Genomic DNA, 18,427 nt, shown 5'->3' with positions numbered 1-18,427 from the left:
AGCGAGAGCCTTTCCTCCTGCACTTCCCATCCAACAACATGCACAGCCTCAGCTCTGGCTTGTCTTTCCTGGGGAAACAGCCCCCCCAGAGTGTTGTTGTATGACTCCAGGAAGAGACCCTGAACCTGGACTTCAGTGAGTTGAATAGTCCTTGACTTAGCCAAGGAGGGCCTGGGAGAGGCTGACTTACTATTTTCCTTTTAAAGATGAAGAAATGAAGCCTTCAGATACCCAGGCACTAAGGCAGTGGCCTTGTGAATCAGGTGGGAAGACATGTTAGGTGCCTGTCTCAAGGTTTCCTTGACCACAGAGCTGATGGAGTTCAGAAATGAGTGCCCATGAGGCAACAGCTGAGGGAGCAGCTACACCAGGCCCCCAAACCATTTTGTCCAAAGCCATATTGCTGAGCAGGGAAAGAAGCTCCAGGGAGACAAGAATTCATCACATCAGCTCCACCAGGTGTCCCACGTGCCAAAGCACCTCTGTCAGGGCTTTAGATTTGCAGCTGGAAGTTTTTGCAACCTGTTTTCTCCCACAGTTTCCTAATTTCTTCACTGTGCCTACCATTAAACGCTGCTGAAATTGCCTGCAGCTGTGTCCCTTAGTACTTTACGGGCCCCAGGCCTCAGGTCTTCTGTTAATCTCTGTATTTAGCCTACAGCTGTTTGGATCACTGGTGGGTTCAGCAGAAGGAGCAGATGCAATAACTCATGAGGTGTGAGAAGCACACTAGCATCTGCCTCTGACCTCTGATTTTCCTTGTTGTCTGGGCTGTGTGCCACATCATCCTGTTCTGTGAGTGAGTCCCCTTCAAAATCTCACAGCTCAGGAGAAGCCAGGGATGTGCAGGAGGTCAAGGAAGAGGAGGGTCTGAAGTGGGGACTGAGACCAAAAGAGCAGGTGTGTGATGTCAAGGTTGCAAAGAGTAGGTTGGAGATAGGTGGAATGCAGGTCAGCACCAGATGGAGCTGGTGCAGTTAGTGCCAGAGAGAGGGACAAGGTGGGCAGCAGCATTTTTACAGACTGGTGGGGGAGAAACATGTGCCAGGAGGCATAAAAGCAGGGATGTCTAGCAGTCAAGCTGGGAGAGGCTGTAATTTAAATCTAATGGGCTACAAGGATGTAGGGTTGGAGGCAAAGGAACATTAATGTAATTTTTCTAAATCCCATACTAAGAACTGGATTCCTCAAGAAGTCTTGGGATTAACTGATAGCACCAAACAAAATATGCAGACATAGCTTGCATTTTTCACAGGCTTTAGCTACGTTAATATCTCAGATAATAGGAGGATGTCAGAATAATTTAAACACTCAGAAGCCTTCAGAACTTGAAAAGCTCTCCCAGTACTTAATTAGAGCTAGCTATTGAATTTGGAAAACAATTTCATTATGGGCTCTCATTTTTTTTATTTTTTCTTTCACCTGCCGTGCTCCATACCAGCCTTCAAATGTTCTGTGGGAGCCACAGGATCCCCTCTACTGGGTAAGACCACCAAGTTCAGCATCTCATTTTTTCCAAAAGTTCCAGGAAAGTACGTTCTTCTCCAGCACTGCAGCCTACTGGATCAGTTAGGCTAGCTTTAGCTACAAGGACATGGCTGGAAAACCCCATGCCTGGTTTCTGCAACCCAAAGCTTTACTACCCAATTAATCAGAACTGCAGACAATGCAGAACTAAGCAGCTTAATGTGTCCCATAAAGATAGCTAAAACCCCATGAGATTTCAGTCCCAAGTTCATCCTCAGTTCTTTCTGGGGAGAAATGAGGTAGAAAATAACAAAACCAACAGCCACCATTTTATACCAGATGATGGTTTTTAGTTAATTCAAAACACTTCAGGAAACCAGTTTGCTTTATTTAATGTGTCACTTTCTTAAGGGGAGGAATAACAAGGAGAATATCCCAGTAACTTTAAAAGCCAATAGTGAATTGAACATCGGACTACCCCAATGAAATGTTCTCTTCTGCATTTTTATGTGTAGGATATTGTGATAAGGGGAGAGGGGAGTTCCTGATAATAACAAACCCATGGGTCATAAAGTGAAAATATTTCACAAACTGAATTTCCACTTTCCACACACCTGTAGTCATAGATTTCCTTCCAAAAAACATAGGATTCAAGAAAGCTGGGTAACATAGACTCATAGAATATCCTAAGCTGGAAGAATAGAGTCCAACATCCCTAAGACCATTTGTGGATGAGCCCATGGGAGGTGAGGGAGCTGCGGACACAGGCTGAGCTGCTGATGTATCAGGTTGGCAGCTCACGTCTGCTTCTTTAGGAGGTGGAAGGGAAGTGATAGCTGTCCCTTAGGCTGATTGACTGCTACCCTCCATTTTTCCTGATCCTTGGAACTGCCCTTTCATCATTAAAGTTTATAAGATCTCTTGTCCCCATTTGATTTGATCCCCATTGAGATTTCAGAGTCCCCTGGCCTGTGAGTGAGTACCTGTGCTGATGGGGATCTTCGTCTCCACTCTTCAGCATATTTAGGCCACGGATGTCTTTGTCCTCCTCTGCTGCAGGTGTACTAGCTGTACTATCCCTCTCTTTACCAGAAAATGTTGGGGAGGTGGGGACACACAGACACACACACTTTCTGTAGTGAGTTATGAACATCCCAAGCACCTCCTAACCTCTCTTCAGTTCAGCATTAGGTTCCTCTTCCGTCTGCATCCACCCTTCCTGAGGCAACTGCTCTTGGTGCCTGTAGTAGCGATGAAATCCTCCGTGCGTTATTTTCTGCAGTTCCACCAGCACCTGAGGCAGACCCTGCCCCCCCATACCCTCAGAGCTGGGGGGCTCCATGGGGCTGGGCCCTGCGTGGAGGGCTCAGGGCACCTCTCTGCAGCAAAACAGGTAGGGTTTGTGTGTCCTGAATTTAGAGCATCAGAGCCTAGAGGTCTTCAGCTGAGCTCATCTCCCTTAGATCCATTTAGGAGCATTGGGAAAGGCGAGGCACCCACATAGTATAACCCAACCAATCTATTTATGCATCTGCTTTAGGATGGAATGAATTGTGACCCAGATTCCCTGACTATAGATACACAGATTGTGGTGACCAACTCTGATAAAGATGTCTACAAAACTGCCAGATGAACCGCACCCTGTGAGACAAGCTGCTTTGAAAGTGTGTGGTTAATTCTGCAATCTCCCGAGACAGGTCTTTTTCTGTTTTACTTTATGTGAGCTCAAGGCAGGTTGATAATAAATTGAAATTTATTCTTAAGTTAAATAAGAATACTCTTGCAACACACGGCACCAGGTTGAACCAAAATGGCACATATTCTTATGCAGATAAAGCATATTAAGATCTTTGATCTGTTTGTTATGAACAACTGATTAGAATGAAGCAACTTTTGCAATTAAAAAAAAAAAGTTTTCTCCTGTAAGACTGTCACCATATCAATACATCCACGTGGACGTTCCTCATAAACAACCAAAGATTTTCTCATGTTGTTTTCCCCCCTTCTTTGTTTTTTAAACCTTCTTGCTTGATCCAGAACAGCTCACCCCTGACACACGCATTATTCACAGTTCAGAGCTGGAGCCATGTCAGTTATCCCAGACATGCCCCAGGATTGTTGTCTGTGGGCTGACATTTCTCTAGCCAGAAGGACAGCAAGGAACAGTCACTCTGGCCATAAATCCCATGCACAGATAGCAGCTTAGAGAAAAGTCAAGGACTGGAGGATTTTCCAAAATGTTAGCTTTCTTTACAGGTCACAATGATGTCACGAGAGGTTCAGTTTCTGGGTACAAAACAAGCTATTGCAAGGTTCAGGGAAGAACATAGATTTGTTTTAGAAGACAAGGCTATTGGCCTCAAAGCTTGCAGAATCTCCCTTGCTGAGACAACCCAGGTCAAATTCAGGTGACTTGCCTGTACAACGAAATTGATGCACCTGATGAAATGTTCAGAAGGCGCTGATCTGTGTGAACTCCCACCTGGGTGTATTGAGTTCACAGAGCGATGCACAATAGCGCAGGGATCTGAAAGGACCGTGTTCACACAGTTACACAGATGCCCTTTCAAAGAGCAGGCTGTCAGCTGGCTAAAACGTGAGAATTGTGCTGAAAGAGAGACTTCTGAAAGGCATCTCCATCACCTGAGCCAGGCAGCCTGAATCTGCTCTCCCCACGGCTCCCCCCAGAACTGTTCTCACCATCCTCTGCAAACACTGAGCACAACTCCCTGTAGAGAGTCCAGCATTTTCACTCGTTGTGCTCCTCTGCAAAATCCTGAGCAACAGGCCAGGCTGTTTCAGGCCTTCAGATGTTGAGGGCAGCAGCAGCAAGATGCAGGGCTGGCAGCAGCATGGTGAAAATCTTGTCTCTACATTAAAGTTCTTACAAAAACAAGCCTTTGGGGAATAATCTCATTACAGGCTACTATAGGCTCATTATCTTGCTCTATAAGTGTACTCCCTTGGTATTACCTCACTAGTTTCCTGTGTGCTGTGAACCTGTTGTTTCTCTCCTGGTCTTTTGCCTTGCACTCCAATTATAGGTGGTTTTGGGCAGGCACCATCTTGCGGAGACGTTTGTCTGGAGGGACCTGCTCTGCAGTAGGGGCTTGGAAGTGCTTCAGTATCACAGGCAGAAAACAACCCTCCTGTCCTTCCTGAGCAGCTCTGGAGGTAGCTGCTCAAACTGTGAGTGCTAAAATAAGGAGCCATCCAGAAGGAAGGGGCACATGTTTTTTTTGTGATGGCCGGCCAGTGCCAGAGCACCACATCAGCTCAGGGTGGCTAATGGTATGGGTGGGCAATATCACTGCCATCTCGTAGTCCTGCAAAACAGAAAGGAGTGTTTGGATGTGCAGAAAAGGACACTTAGGAGACTCAGCTCTTCGGGAGCCTGAGAAGACTGCTCAGGAGGAATAAACCTGGCAGCAATGTGACTGTCTCCTTGCTCAAGGAGTTCGCGGACAGGCTGCAGAGGTGGCAGCAGGGGGGGCAAATGAAAACAGAGAGGCCCTCCAAGCAAAAGTAGGCTATATTGCAGAGACACAGGCAATAATAAATGGATCAAGGTGATACATGGACGTGGCAAAAAGAAGTGTGAGTAAAACCTTGAAGCTGACAAAGGAGAGACATTTGTCAGGGAGACTGCCAGGGTCTGTGTGACCCTGGGAGCGCAGTCAGAGTGACAGGTCTGGAAGACACCCCCAGCACCACCTGTCATGACTGTGATTAAAGAGATTGGTAGAAATGAGGACATTATTTCTGTGGGGGATCAGACCTCTTTTTTGATCTGCAAGAGAGCAAAAAATAATAATAATAATAAAAAAAATCTAAGGGGATAAAGAAGAGGGGAAGAAGAAGCAGTAAGGAGGGAACCAAAGAGACAATCAGGAACTTACAGGAGGACCGACACAGATTCCTTGTTAGAGGACTACAAGGAGAAGAGCTTCCCACATGATTAAAAAAAAATAATAAATTGCCATCATCACCATCCTCCTGACAGATTTTTGCTTTGAGGAATATGATCTATAAAAATGAGTATGGCTCAAGGATAGTTTTTCTTCCTCTTCTGTTATCACTACAGACATCAGCTAGCTAAGGCAAAGGGCAAAGTCCGTAACTCAGTCTATATGGCAGTCACTGTGCCTGGAAAGTTCACTCAGTTATCCCCCCAAATAAACCTATAAAAACAGTCCTTGAAGGTGAGCAATCCAGGAGACAGTCTTCCTGGATAAGGCATTTTTATGCTACCAAGAATGATCATAAACACACTTGATGCAAGGCTAAACGTGTCTTAATTTTTTCCAGTTCTAGATAACAGGATTGGCCTTAATTAAAAGGAAAAGCAGACTGAGCCAAAGAGCATGGAGAGCTAATCCGCACACAGCCTGCTGGGCAGAAAAGCCCCACCAGTTGACTTGGAGGCACAGCAGGGACCTGGCAGGGACCAGGCAGTGATGACAGCCACGACTCTATGCAGCAGTAGGGGCATTCCCTTGATAAACACACTCCTGATCTGTACGTACTAGGCCTATCTAAATGACATTTTTAGCAACACGTGCACAACCCGGCACAAGCTGGAACAAATACAGGCATAATCCTACCAGCAGAGGGAATCAGGCAGATCCTGAAGGTCTCAGATACTTATCCTCTTACTAGAGTGCATTGGGTGGGAGGAGATACCTTAAAAAGTTAAATATTAATGGTCCTTTCCCCTCATAGCTCTTTACTCAAGGACATCACAGCTGCAGCAAACAGCGAACTAGCCCATCAAGAGGGAATGGAGATTATCGGTTCCTGAAGTGGACATTTCTTACTCTCACTGGTCAAGTGAGAAGCTAGAACACGATCTCAAGTTTCACTGATGAGGGTACAGAAGAATAGGTTTCCATTTGAAAGTGTATTTATACCATAAGGTTATTGAAAAGCCCTTGTGGCAGTGAGATCTAAATGTTTCATTAATGAAAGAACAGCAGATGAATAATCACAATAAAAGTGTCTGTTACCATGGGACAGGGAAACAGAAACACAATGGGCACTTGATGAGTGGCGATTAGTCTGGCTCCACAGACTATTTGGGAAATAGAGAAAAAAAATGAATGAATTGTATTAAAAGCCAATGTCAAAAGAGACAGTTGGGAAGCTTAGGTCAATGAAATTAAGGATGGTTACACCAAAAAGAGAGGCTGTCTCTGCGGATCTATGATTGAAGTGAAACTTGAAGTAGAAGTCATGTCTATGAGCCTGTAATTACAGGTTGTCAGGCATCGCAGGGATGCAGAGGGGCTGAACTCAGACTGTGTATACCTCCCACATGGTGTTTTCTGACTCTTTGCAATTGTTCTGCCTTATTGTTTTCTTAATACATTCCCCAAACCCTGCCCAGATATTCCCAGCTCAGCAATCACTATGACATTTGCTGCCTGAGGGGAACCCAGTAGCTGATGCTGAGCCAGCTTTAGTCCCACACAGCAGTGTGGCTGAGCTGGCTGCTCCAGCAATACCTGGTGACCTTCTGAGGTCTCCCTGTGTGAAGTGGAACCTCCTGACCTAGCCACAGCCAAGGAAGAAGCAAAGGAGACAGATGTGAAAGTCACACCTGGATGTGCCAATGCTGACACAACTGGGAAAATTGAGTTAAGACTGTGAATATGGAAGAGAAAAAGAGTGAAGCAAATATACTTCTTTGTAGAAGAAAGTGACCCACAGCAAAGCGGGCACAGCCAGGGGACCACAGCTCCAGCAGCTCTAAGGAACTTTCCTGTGTACAGTGGACATGGTTCAAGGTCTGGACCGTGCCTCATCATTTTGGTTAGTGGCTCCTACATCAGTCACGGGGCCCGTGCTGAGCTGATGTTGGAGGAAAAGCTGTGGAGATACAAGAGCTAATTTCAGGACATACAGTAGTGGCCTTACTCCATTGTGGGAATGAGCAGGATTTTTTAGAGCTAAAAACAAATGGAAAGAGACAGAATGGGTAATCATCATTTGGGGAAAAAAAAAAAAAAAAAAAGAAAAAAGAAAAAAGTGATTGTTGTTTCTATATAAATTGCAATTATACACAGCAGAACCATCATACCTGATGTGTTATGCAAAAATTACATTTAAGGGAATACAAGAAGACAGTTTATCTAATAAAAAGGCCAGAGACATTTTATACTGCTTCAAAGGAAAGGGACACTGAAGAAGATGTTTAAGTTTTTCCGCATACACAGTCAATTCAAGTGAAACCATCCATGTTAGCAGCACAGAGAAAATTGTCTTTTTTTCTCTACAGCAATAGAGTTGTTAAAGCTGCTAAGGAATGCCCCCCTCCCTCACTCCCCAATATACTTTAGATTATATTTCTCATGACCTTTGGCTAAAATTAATAGAAGAAGATATCCAGAACAAATTTTTTAGTAGATATGGTAGTGATATAGAGATGTTAAACAGTGGGCCACTCTTTATTGGGAATTACTGTGATTTTATTAATGGAATACGTCTAATGATCACTTCTGCTAAAAATAAAGTCTAATCAAGAAAGCCATAATTAAAGTATAGACCAGCCTCTGATCCAGATAGAGCATTATTACTTTTATATAACACTGATGGGCTATCACCAATACTGGGTTAGAAACTGTCATTTCTACTTGATGGGAAAAACAAGCTTAGGTCAAGCAAACACAGATATATTTTAGAATATGTGGAAAAAAATAAAAGCAAGAAAAGATAAAAGATACTGAGACTCAGTCTGATATTTTTGATTTAACCCCTAATGGAACATTTCCTTTCAGAGCATTTAATTCCCTAAAAACAGTTTGCTATTCTTTGTGAAGTTCAGATCAGTTCTTAGATGAAAAATATTTCTGATGAAAAGAATAAAAAAAGTTCAATTTGAAATATCAAACAAAAAGTTTTTCATGTTGTCTTCTAAAGTATATCATGAAATGTGTTAGAATGAAAAGTTTTTCCAAGTACAGAAGTATTTATTAATTTGTGATCTAACCTTCACCTCTCTAAAAACCCATTGTTTTCTCTAAAACCAACCTTTATAGCAAATGTCCTATATGCAAAAAATAAAAAGACCTCCACTCCATTTAACCTATTCTGTCATTTTGTACAACAGAGAACATACAAATAGGATTTTCTCTCTATGAAAATTCTATTTTTTCCTCTTTTCTCTAAGAAGCTCACATCAAAGAAGTTGTGGTTATATATAAAAGGGGAGAAGGGGAGACAAAGATGTGAGAATGTCCTGGTGTAAAAGGTGTCCTCAGGGGGGACCATGGGCAGCAGAGAGCAGCAGCAGACCGGGAGCCATCCAAGGCATGAATCCTCCACATGCTGAGGGACTTGCAGCCCAGTTTTCCCAGTGCCAGGGAGCAGATGCACTGGGCACAGTGCATCTGGGAAAGCACTTGTTCTCCTGCAAATCCTAGGGAAATACTGGAATTCAGAGGCACATGTAAGGCCGGCTCCCTGTCCTGGGCTCTGGTGGATCTCCACAGGCTCAATATCTGGTGTTCATATTACATGTGAGTGCTGGTTTCATCCTCCTCAGGAAGTCTTTATTCTCAGCACACTGGCTACAGACCCATTCGGAGTGTGGAGTGTAAGCTGATCTGTGAGCTCCTGGTGCCTGCAAAGCTTAATCATGTCCCTCTCTAAAAAGAAACACGTGACGTCAAGATCTGAGTGATAAGAATATGGGACACATTAGTCATGGAAGAGCTGACATTCATAAAGCAACAACAACAAGGAGATTACCTTGATATGGCTGCCCTTCTTAACGTGTGTGTACAAGGAAAACTCCTAATACCTAAAAAACAGAGACTTAATTCCTTTCGCTTCTGCTAATAAGTGTCCTGCCCTTTGCTGTATGAGAACACCACTGTCTGCAGCAGATGCATGCAATAAAATCATAAAACACATGAGAAAGCTGCTATAAGACTGCATAGATCACTGCTCCAACACACAAACTGCTGCCTTTCAGACAATTTTGGTTTTATTATTAAAGATAATTGTATTCTTGGTAGTTTGCAAATGAAGATTGAAAAACCCATACTCTAAGCCCTTGGAGTAAGCATATGAAAAGTGTGATGGCTTTTAATTAAGTCAGTTCTTAGAGAAGTGGCAAAAGCCTTAACCTTGCAAAGTGCTCAACAGCATGCCTAGAGTGAAAGCGTGCAGTCACAGCAGAGCCTGTTGGTGGAGTGAATTAACCCAGGTTTATGAGCCTGGCGGTGCCGAGGCAGGACCCAGCATGTGAGATGGGCAGGACCCATCACTGGGCAGCTCCTGGGGTGGGCTCCAGCCTGGGTTTCCCACCTCAGTCCAGGGCAGAAAAGATAATGTCACTGGGACATCAGCCAGAGACAGCACACCGTTGAAAACAGAAAGCTGAAGGCATCTCCAGAAGGTGACACAACTGTTGCTGGCTGTTTGGGTAACTTCTGACACCACACCTACACTCCTTAACCCATGTGCTAACACACTGGGCTCAAAGCATCAGCCACCTCTGTCCGCACCAGAAATCAAACCACAGCCCATATTCCTAGAAATCGGGGCTTCCTTGCCCCTCGCTGGTGTTATGGTGGTGAACGGGAGAAGCTGTAGTAATGCCAAGGCTTGCAGAGGTGGGGTGCAGGAGGTGCCTGTCCCAGCCCAGGCTGGGGGAGTGCTTGCAGGGTGACTGTCCCTGACTGTCCCAGCTGCAGGACAGTCACTCCCCAGCTGGGACCGAGCGTGAGACAGCAGTTACTGGATGTGCAGTCACTCTTTGCTTATAGCTGAACACTAAGGGACAGGTTTGGAGACTTAAAGATCTCACAATGCCAGCTAGAAATGTTTGTTAAAACTTCAGCGCTTGGCCTCAGCTTTAAGGAGCGGATTAATAGCCACTGCAAAATTCCCCAGACCAAGTGCATAACTTCCAGGTCATTACCTGTAAGACAAGGCAGGTCTCTGCTGATCACTGCTGCCTCAGGGAACCAGGACCGACAGCCAGGCAGCAAGAGGCTGGTTCAGGAGTTCAAGATAACAGCTCTACGGGGAGCAAAGCAGAGACTGGGGGAGTGGCAGATATGTGGCAGTAAGCAATGGGAGCAATTTGAGAAAATCCTTGTAAACTGAAGGAAGACAGCCACCCCCCAAAAAAAACAACTCATAAAAGGTGACCCATGTCTCCTTTTGCCTACTGCCAAGTGACATCACAGACCAGAAAATACGGGATTTCCTGAGGGAAATCTTAGAGGCAGTAGGCAAGTGTTCCCATTGTGTTAATGCTACTGGGTGAGGATGGACTTGTTCATCCTTTCAAAGAAACTTTATCAGATCAGAATAAGCACTTTCAGTTTTTCCTAAAGTACCCAATGCATGTTTGCCAACCCCTTTTCTTGGGAGAAAGGTCCCCAGCCCTATGCATCAGTCCTGATAACAGCACTTTGAAATTCACAAACAAGCCACTAGGGCCATAAAATTTGTTCTTCTGCCTTCTAAGAATATGTTAAGATGCAAATACTCCAAATAGCTGAAGTTGTCAGGACCCAGAAACCAGCAGGACTTCTGTGAAATTCAGCGTGTCCTGCATTTGTAAAAGTTACCTTAAAAACACAAGGGAACCTGAGCGCACCAGAGACCCTGCTGCAGGTATTCCCTGCACAGAGATCTCAAAGCAAGTGGACTGTGTCTTTCTTGGCAGCTGGCTGAACTGCAGACTCAAACAAGTGAAAGCAATCTGTAATCAAATACTGACATTTAGAGTACCTTATTTCAAGTCTTTTAAAGGAACGGATTTAAAAAGTCTGATCAATAATATTGTGGGTGTTTTTCCATTGACATTTCATTTCTCGATTGAGGTAAATACCTTGCATAAGTGATTGTGGAAAAATGTTCTGAATGAAAAGTATTCACTAAAATGATGGTGAAATTTTTACTTATTTTTCCATAAAAAAATGAAAGAACACGTTTTTTTCCATAAAATTGTACTGAATTAAACATTATCCCTCCCCCTCCCCCCTTACCACATTCAGTATCCAGCAGCAAATTAACTCGATATTACATAAGACATTCCTGAAATAGGCATTAGATTCTTGGAGCTGTCAGTAGCTTTCATCTACCAGTGCCAACTCTCACAGTATTGAATGTTTTTTTCCTAAACCCCAGATCCTGAATTTATCTAATTAATTGACAATTTTTGTTGTCTCAGACTCTTAAAGTTAACAAAAAGCTGGGAACCTTGCAGCTGAAAAAGTGTGAAAGCAGAGGCAGCGGCACACAATACCAAAGTCTGTAATGAGAAAAAACTTACGAATTTTGGGTGCAGATCCTGATTTCTGAATGCTTTTCTGGGAATGTCTTTCCTGGCCCTTGACAGGAATTACTGGGCCAGCGAAAGACAAGCTATATACTGTGCTGGCCGGAGTCGAAGCCTCTCTTTCTGGAGCATGGCTGTGCCCTTAGTTTCATCTCCAGAAGGAAGCTGCATGACACTTGGGGTTGCACATCAGTGCTCCTGCAGATACACATTTAGGGAGTGTTAGGCTGACTTTTTGTCCTCTAAGAACATCAGGCTATCGTATTTTTCTGGTCATGAGTGTGTTTCCTATGTGTCTCTACACAAACACACGCACGCACAGAGCACAGATGCCTAAATAGCCTCATTCATAACAAGGGCATCACATTTCAAAGACGAGAGAGGCCCAGACGATTTTTTTTTTAAATTCAATTCCCCTCTGTGAGCCTCTCTCGGGTGCTTATGTGAATTAAGCCCCTAATCTTCTGAGCTTTGCCCACCATGTGTTATTAGAGCAATTGGCTTTTCAGGGAAAACTTTGATTTCATAAAAGTAGCTGGTAGTCAGAACCGCTCCTTTAGGATTCCCATAGACTCGGATGGACTGCTCCTTCGCTGTGCCTCCTTAACGCAAACCCTTCAAAGCCGGGCTGTAGGAGATACAGCCCTTCCTCCAGCAAACTTCCTTCTCCAAAGCCTTCTAGCAGCTGGGAGAGGCACAAGCTGCACGTGCTATCAAAATTAAACAAAAATTGAGATGGAAAAGAAGTGTGAGACACTCAGTGGGGTATGCCTGATCATGCCAGGACCCACCCTTGCCCTCCAGAGCCCCACTGATTCCCATCCCACCCCTGAGAGCTGTCTGTGGAGGCAGCTGGGTGCAGGGATCACGGCCAGGCTGGTGTCATGAGCACACTCATGCCCTGGGCTGGGGACAGGCACCTTAGCTAGCAGACACCTTTGTGCAGCCAGGAGTGAAAGGTTTTAGTGAATAAAGTTTTGGAGAAACTGCAAGGCTGCATTTTGTTCCACAAAGTTTACAGCTCCTCACCTCTGGCCCTGCTTAATGCTATAATTACTCTCTTAAATTTCTCTTTATTTAACGTCACCCAGCCTGTCTTCTTTTGTTACCATTTATTTAACTAAAACAGGCAGAGGCTGATATTGAAGGCAGGCATGGAGCCAGCATGTTAAAACCTGCTTTTAATTTAAGGTTCTGGGGCTAGTTTCCTAGCCATTACCACATTTCAGAGAAAATGAATTTTCTTTCTCTCTGTCAAATGATGGCTGATCTAGATCTAATTAGGGTCAGTTTCACCTAAAGATGAGTCATTTACATTCTGAATATATGGCTTCCAAATTATCGTTTTGGTTTAACATCAGACATGAGCAAATCCATGCGTATCTTTTTTAGATAGTACCGAAGATAAAAATCAATAGATTTTTGTTCCACAAATACCTTCCCCAGCAAAAAGATGGCAGCTGGTTGAAGAGAAAAAGATACTGTTCAGGGTAAGGACAAATAAGATTAAGGTTAATTGCAGAATGTAATTTCCTGAGTGGCAGAAAAAGTAGCCTTTTTGATACTTCTGGGAAAAAAATAAAAATAAAAATAAAAATAAAAGCCCTGAACCTTCAAGCATGTAATGGTAAATTTTTACTCCTTGCCCCCTCCAAAAAAATAACAATAAAAAAAATCTGACTATGCAGTGCCATAGCTCTTTCTTGGAGCATCATATGGCTGGTTGGTTATTGGCATATCAGAACGACTGAAGAAACAAAACAGACTGTAGTGGGAGCAACCAAAAAGAAAAAGCTTATTTAATACAACACCGTAATTCTTTAGCAGTATTGTCAAATTGTAAACTCAGTTTGGAGAAAAACTCCCTTTGTTAAAGATGCCAAAACCCCCAACCCTTTTCATCTGGGAGCCGTTTGTGTAATCAGTATGTCTTGTAGCAAACTAAAAGAACACAATAATATGACATCTTGCAGCCTCGCTTTGCCAGGAAAGCCTTGAAAACAGGAATTTCTGTCATCACTCTCATTTGTACTCCGCAGTCTTCCTTAACCTTCATTCCCTCTTACTTCCAGTGTGTGTGTCACTAGATGACCGAGAATCAGAAGGAGCCACTTATCTCCCTCCTGTCCTGAGACCTGGCCCCTTACCAGGATAACGCCGAGGCACTCAGCGGAGCCTAATGGAGATGGCTGGGACATAATCACTGCAGTGTTAGGGATTAATAAGGTCACTGAAGCACACTGTGGAAATTAAATCTCATGCATCTTCTTGTAAAACCCAATAACATGTAACATAACCCTATTATTTTGTATTTTAAGTAACTTTGTCAGTGGAGGAACTATTGCTTTGTCAGAATTGGCTTCCTTGGAGGATGTGTTATCAGTAAGCTCACGAGTAAATGCTGGTCAGAAGTGCAGATGACACCGAGCCTCTGCTGTTCAGTGGGATTAAGCAAAACAGACTTCTGCTGTCAGCAAGGGGAAGCCAAGTTATTTAGGGCAGCTATAAATCAGCCAGGCACTAGGAGAACCCGGCATGACTGGGACCCTGCAGACTCTGCAGATCCTTTCTCCACTGGGCTCCCACTGAGGAACTGCAGCACTGGTATCTTAAATCTGCTTAAATCTGCTAGGCTAAGAGCAGCTTTCATACACGAGCTCTTATGACTGACATATTTTCTTTTCATTTGGAAAAAACAAAAACAAAAACAAAACAAAAAAACTTACAACCCTTGCTACTTGCCTTGGTGGGGATTCAAAGGAGCAGAATGCATTGCAAAACTCGGATGTGCAATGGAGTGTTTTGTTGTTTTACAAAGAGGTAAGGATAGTCCAGGGTTATATTTCTTGCAAAATTCTGAATCATTACATTTTCCCCGGGGGCTGAAGCTTTTTGTTTATTTTAGTACATGCGCTTTTGTTTTGGGATTATTTCTCTGATCTCAGAAAGCCCTGAGACTCATCACTCAGTACACCCAGTCCCTCCTCCAGCAGAACATCCACGATGCACACAACTTGTGCTGATGGCACAGCAGTCAAACAGTGGGGTCTACCCAAATGTAGCCCAGCACCCTGCAGGAATAAACCCAGTAGGCAAAAATTGCTTATCTTGAGAACACAGCTTCATTTCAGCTCCTCTGTGTGAACCCCTACCAAATGGTGATAGCAACCTAGAGGAAACAGCTTTTTGGTCAAACTTTCAGGCCCAGATCAGAAAGCTGAAGACGAGTGTTTCCATCTCCTGTAGTGTATGGCAGTGGGAGAAGAGAGCCTGTGTAAGTGCATAGGTGGCTCGGAGAGCAGCGGTGTGGTTTGCAGTGCAGAGGAAGGGATGCACAGTAGTCTAATTGAAGCCTTCTGAGAGCGAATGGCTGTGGAAATTCGGTTATGGTTTTCAGCAGGATGGTTATCTTACTTTAATCAACTGCAAGCAATCACTGTCTAAACTAGCCCCTGTTAACTTTGCATGCAGTTTAAGTTCACAACAACCAAACTCCTGCTTGGAGCCTGAGCTAATTTGAGGCAGCTATACTTCAGTAACAATAATTTCAACATTATGTCATAACTTAGCCAAGAACAAAAAGTTCACCACATGCCAAACTCATCCCTGGTTCACCACTAAACTCCATGAAGTTAATCCAGCCATGGACTTGGCACAGAAGTGGTTTAAGTTTCCAGTCTGATCCTATTTAGTGCTATGTCTGATATTCTGTTTCACATATATTGAGAGTTTCTCTCTTTGATCTTTCGAGCTGTTTATTTTATATCTGCTTTGTTATTGTGGTTCTTATTTACACTCCGCAGCCTGGCATTGTAGTAATTGCATGTACACATGCCCAGGCATACACATATGCACAACCAGCTCACTGCTGGACTTGATCAGCTTTTACTTCTAAGAACTTTTCCACGTTCTTTCACAAGTGTTATCTACCTCAAAAAAGCACTGCAGTTTACAGAAAGGCAGTTAAGAAATTGGAGCTAAGACATGGCTGCAAATTCAGATAAAGCACGACTGCGAATACACAGGCAACTTTCAGACAGAGCTTTTGGTACAGGTATGCATGTAGCTTGTCACAGAGCGTGTATGGGACACTAGCAAGTGAAATTTAATATCTCATAAACAAAAATTTATAGGGGCAACAGTCCTTTAACTGATGGCTTCATAGTAAAGAACAATGACAAAAGTTTGTAATTAGATGGCGCCTTTCATCTGAGATTCATCAGCTCTTAGCAATTACTTGCTATTAATTTGACACCATCTCCTCTCACAGATGCACAGCTGCTGTGTGCGAAGGAGAGCAGATAGGGGAGCGTGCGTTGAGGAACAGCACGTGTCTGAACTGCAGTTGCTCAAACTGTTAAGGAAAGCATGCCAGGGCCTAAATGTCTGCCCCTAAGCTGAACTGAAACATCTGCAAGCCAAAACTGTTCACTACTTACTCATCTTTCCTTTTAAAAAGTCCCATACTTTCAAGCACCTTCTAACTCCTACTCACTTGCCTGAAACCAGAGTGCGAAGTTTGGCATGGAAAGGGCTGCTACAGCTGTGAGGAGTTTAATTGTGATTCAAATACACCCAGATATCAGAACAGCTTTTGATCTGGAGGTAAATGCAGGCAAGTGGCTTTACCTGGCTAAGTGTATTTCAGACACGTAGCTGCACGAATGGGTACATGAGTGCCCTCTCTTCAAAGGATGCTGCTAGCATAATGTGCGTGACAAGGACCCAGCAAACTTCACGTGCGTGTGAGTATGGCCATTTAAACCATCATTCAGGCATTTCCTGCGGGTCCTGTCTTTACAAGGCTCTTCAAAGGTTCCTAGCAGGCATCCTCCTCACACTCACTCGGGGCTTTCGGTAATGCTCGCTGTGCATGGAAGCCATTAGCATGAGAGGCAACGAGGTCTAGTGAGGTATTTGGGGGAGCCGGGGCCCCCAGCACATGTCCTTGCTCTGTCACTGATTCACCAGGAGACATTAAGCAAATGCCTTCCCCCTCCCCATTTCAGATAATGAACATCTACGGCGAGGAGCTGCCAGCTAACATTTATGCAGGGCTTTGAAGTCAGATCATGCTAACTACACACTGATTTATAGCCAAGTCCCCATCAGCTGGGGAAGTACAGGACCGGCATCACCCTGGTAATGTAAAGCTTCTGAAGCACGGAGCACATATACCTGAACAACCTGACAAAGGTTCAGCTTTAATCCAGCTGGGCTGGCTCCTGCAGAAACCCTTCTCTCCCCTGCTCCTAGTTCTTGTAGGGCAAACTCAGCCAGTGATGCTGAAGCCCAGGTTGTCTCCTGGGCCAGGTGCTGCATCGTGACGGAGCAATAGTTGTTCCAGGACCCCGGAGCACAAAAAATGCAGCACAGCAGTTCCAGGTGCTGCCTCTACCCACCGTCCTCTATCTCACCCCCCGGGGCTGCGCCAGCAGCTCCAGCTTGATCGACTTGAGCTGACTTTGCATTCGGGTATCTTTGCGTCACACTCTGGGTCCTGTAAAATGCAGCGCAGTGATAAGAAACTGGTCTGACAGGCAGCCATCTCCAATCCACCAGCCTTTATCAGTGCTATGACAAGCCACATTAAAGTGATGCAGCTTCCAGATCATAAGCATTGTGTCTGGGAGTTGCTTCCTTCTCTCTCATTTTATCCTGCATGTGTTGGACTGGACTGTGGGTGATAAGCAGCGCTGTGCATGGAGCACCATGTCATGTAAACGTGAGGAGAGGAATGGAGGGGTCAAACTAAACACGCTCTGCCTATCTCTTCTAGGCACGTGGCACACATGTTTATCAAATGCAGGGCAACAGAAAGAGACAAAGCAGCACATTGGAAATTGGCTGGCTGCATTAATAGTGCTCAGCCCAAGGAAACAGACTGCGCTGAGGAGCAAAAAGGTGCAAGTGGGGTTATGCATGTGGATCATTTCACAACATCAAGGAGATGCCTCTGCCCAGCGGCTGCCTTCAAAACTTCTCTTTTGCCCCCATGTGTCCCTCCGCCCCCAAACGACCACACAACAGTTTCTCATGCATAAGGAGCTACGGGACAGTTGTTTGTAAATGTAAGACTCGGCACATGGACTTGCATCACTGCTCGGCTCTCTGGGAAAAGAACTGTTTTTCACCAAGCTGACACGTTCAGGCTGACCTGTATATGGGAATGTGTTTCCACATCTCATCCTCGTGTCAGGAACACGTGCGAGTCTTGTAATGTTAAAGAGATTAATCAACGTCGTGAGCCAGGCGTGACCCATGTATGGCCTACATCGGCCTGTTGGGGAGCTGCAGGAAAGAGGTCACACATATTGCTGCACACAGAGCCTTAAAGCCTCAGACTTGACAGGCTGTGTACATGTGTGCCTGTGTTTGCCTTTGGGCTCAGTCCTAAAGGAGTTAAGCAACCTTAATTTACTGTTACAGCCATTGGAAGCTAAGATCATCTGATACATTGGTGCTTTGCAGCCCTGTGTAAGCCTAATTTAGAGCTTCTGACACTTAAAAAAAATGCGTGTCTAATATCAGCTCAAGGAAACAGAGATAGGCACTGTTGGCAAAGGCTGCCAAAAATAGGGAAAGATACACTGATTTTGTAAGCAACGCTTAGGTGCCTGAAAACTCACTTATACAGGGGTTGGACTAGATGGTTTTTAAAGG

At 44.4% G+C, this 18,427-nt stretch overlaps 1 long non-coding RNA gene across 1 annotated transcript; it reads left to right on the top strand.

Annotated features, from left to right (window-relative positions):
* Positions 1-440: 440 nt before the first annotated feature.
* On the top strand, positions 441-4,328 carry LOC137852187 (uncharacterized). Its single transcript, XR_011093710.1, has 4 exons — positions 441-900; positions 1,442-1,483; positions 2,648-2,860; positions 3,008-4,328. It is a non-coding gene; the product is annotated as an uncharacterized lncRNA (long non-coding RNA).
* The last annotated feature ends 14,099 nt before the right edge of the window (positions 4,329-18,427 follow it).

This window comes from Anas acuta, chromosome 2 (genome assembly GCF_963932015.1).
Source record: "Anas acuta chromosome 2, bAnaAcu1.1, whole genome shotgun sequence".
Lineage (NCBI taxonomy): Eukaryota > Metazoa > Chordata > Aves > Anseriformes > Anatidae > Anas > Anas acuta.
Note: the sequence above shows the minus strand (reverse complement) of the source record. Positions and strands in the feature narration are given on the sequence as shown.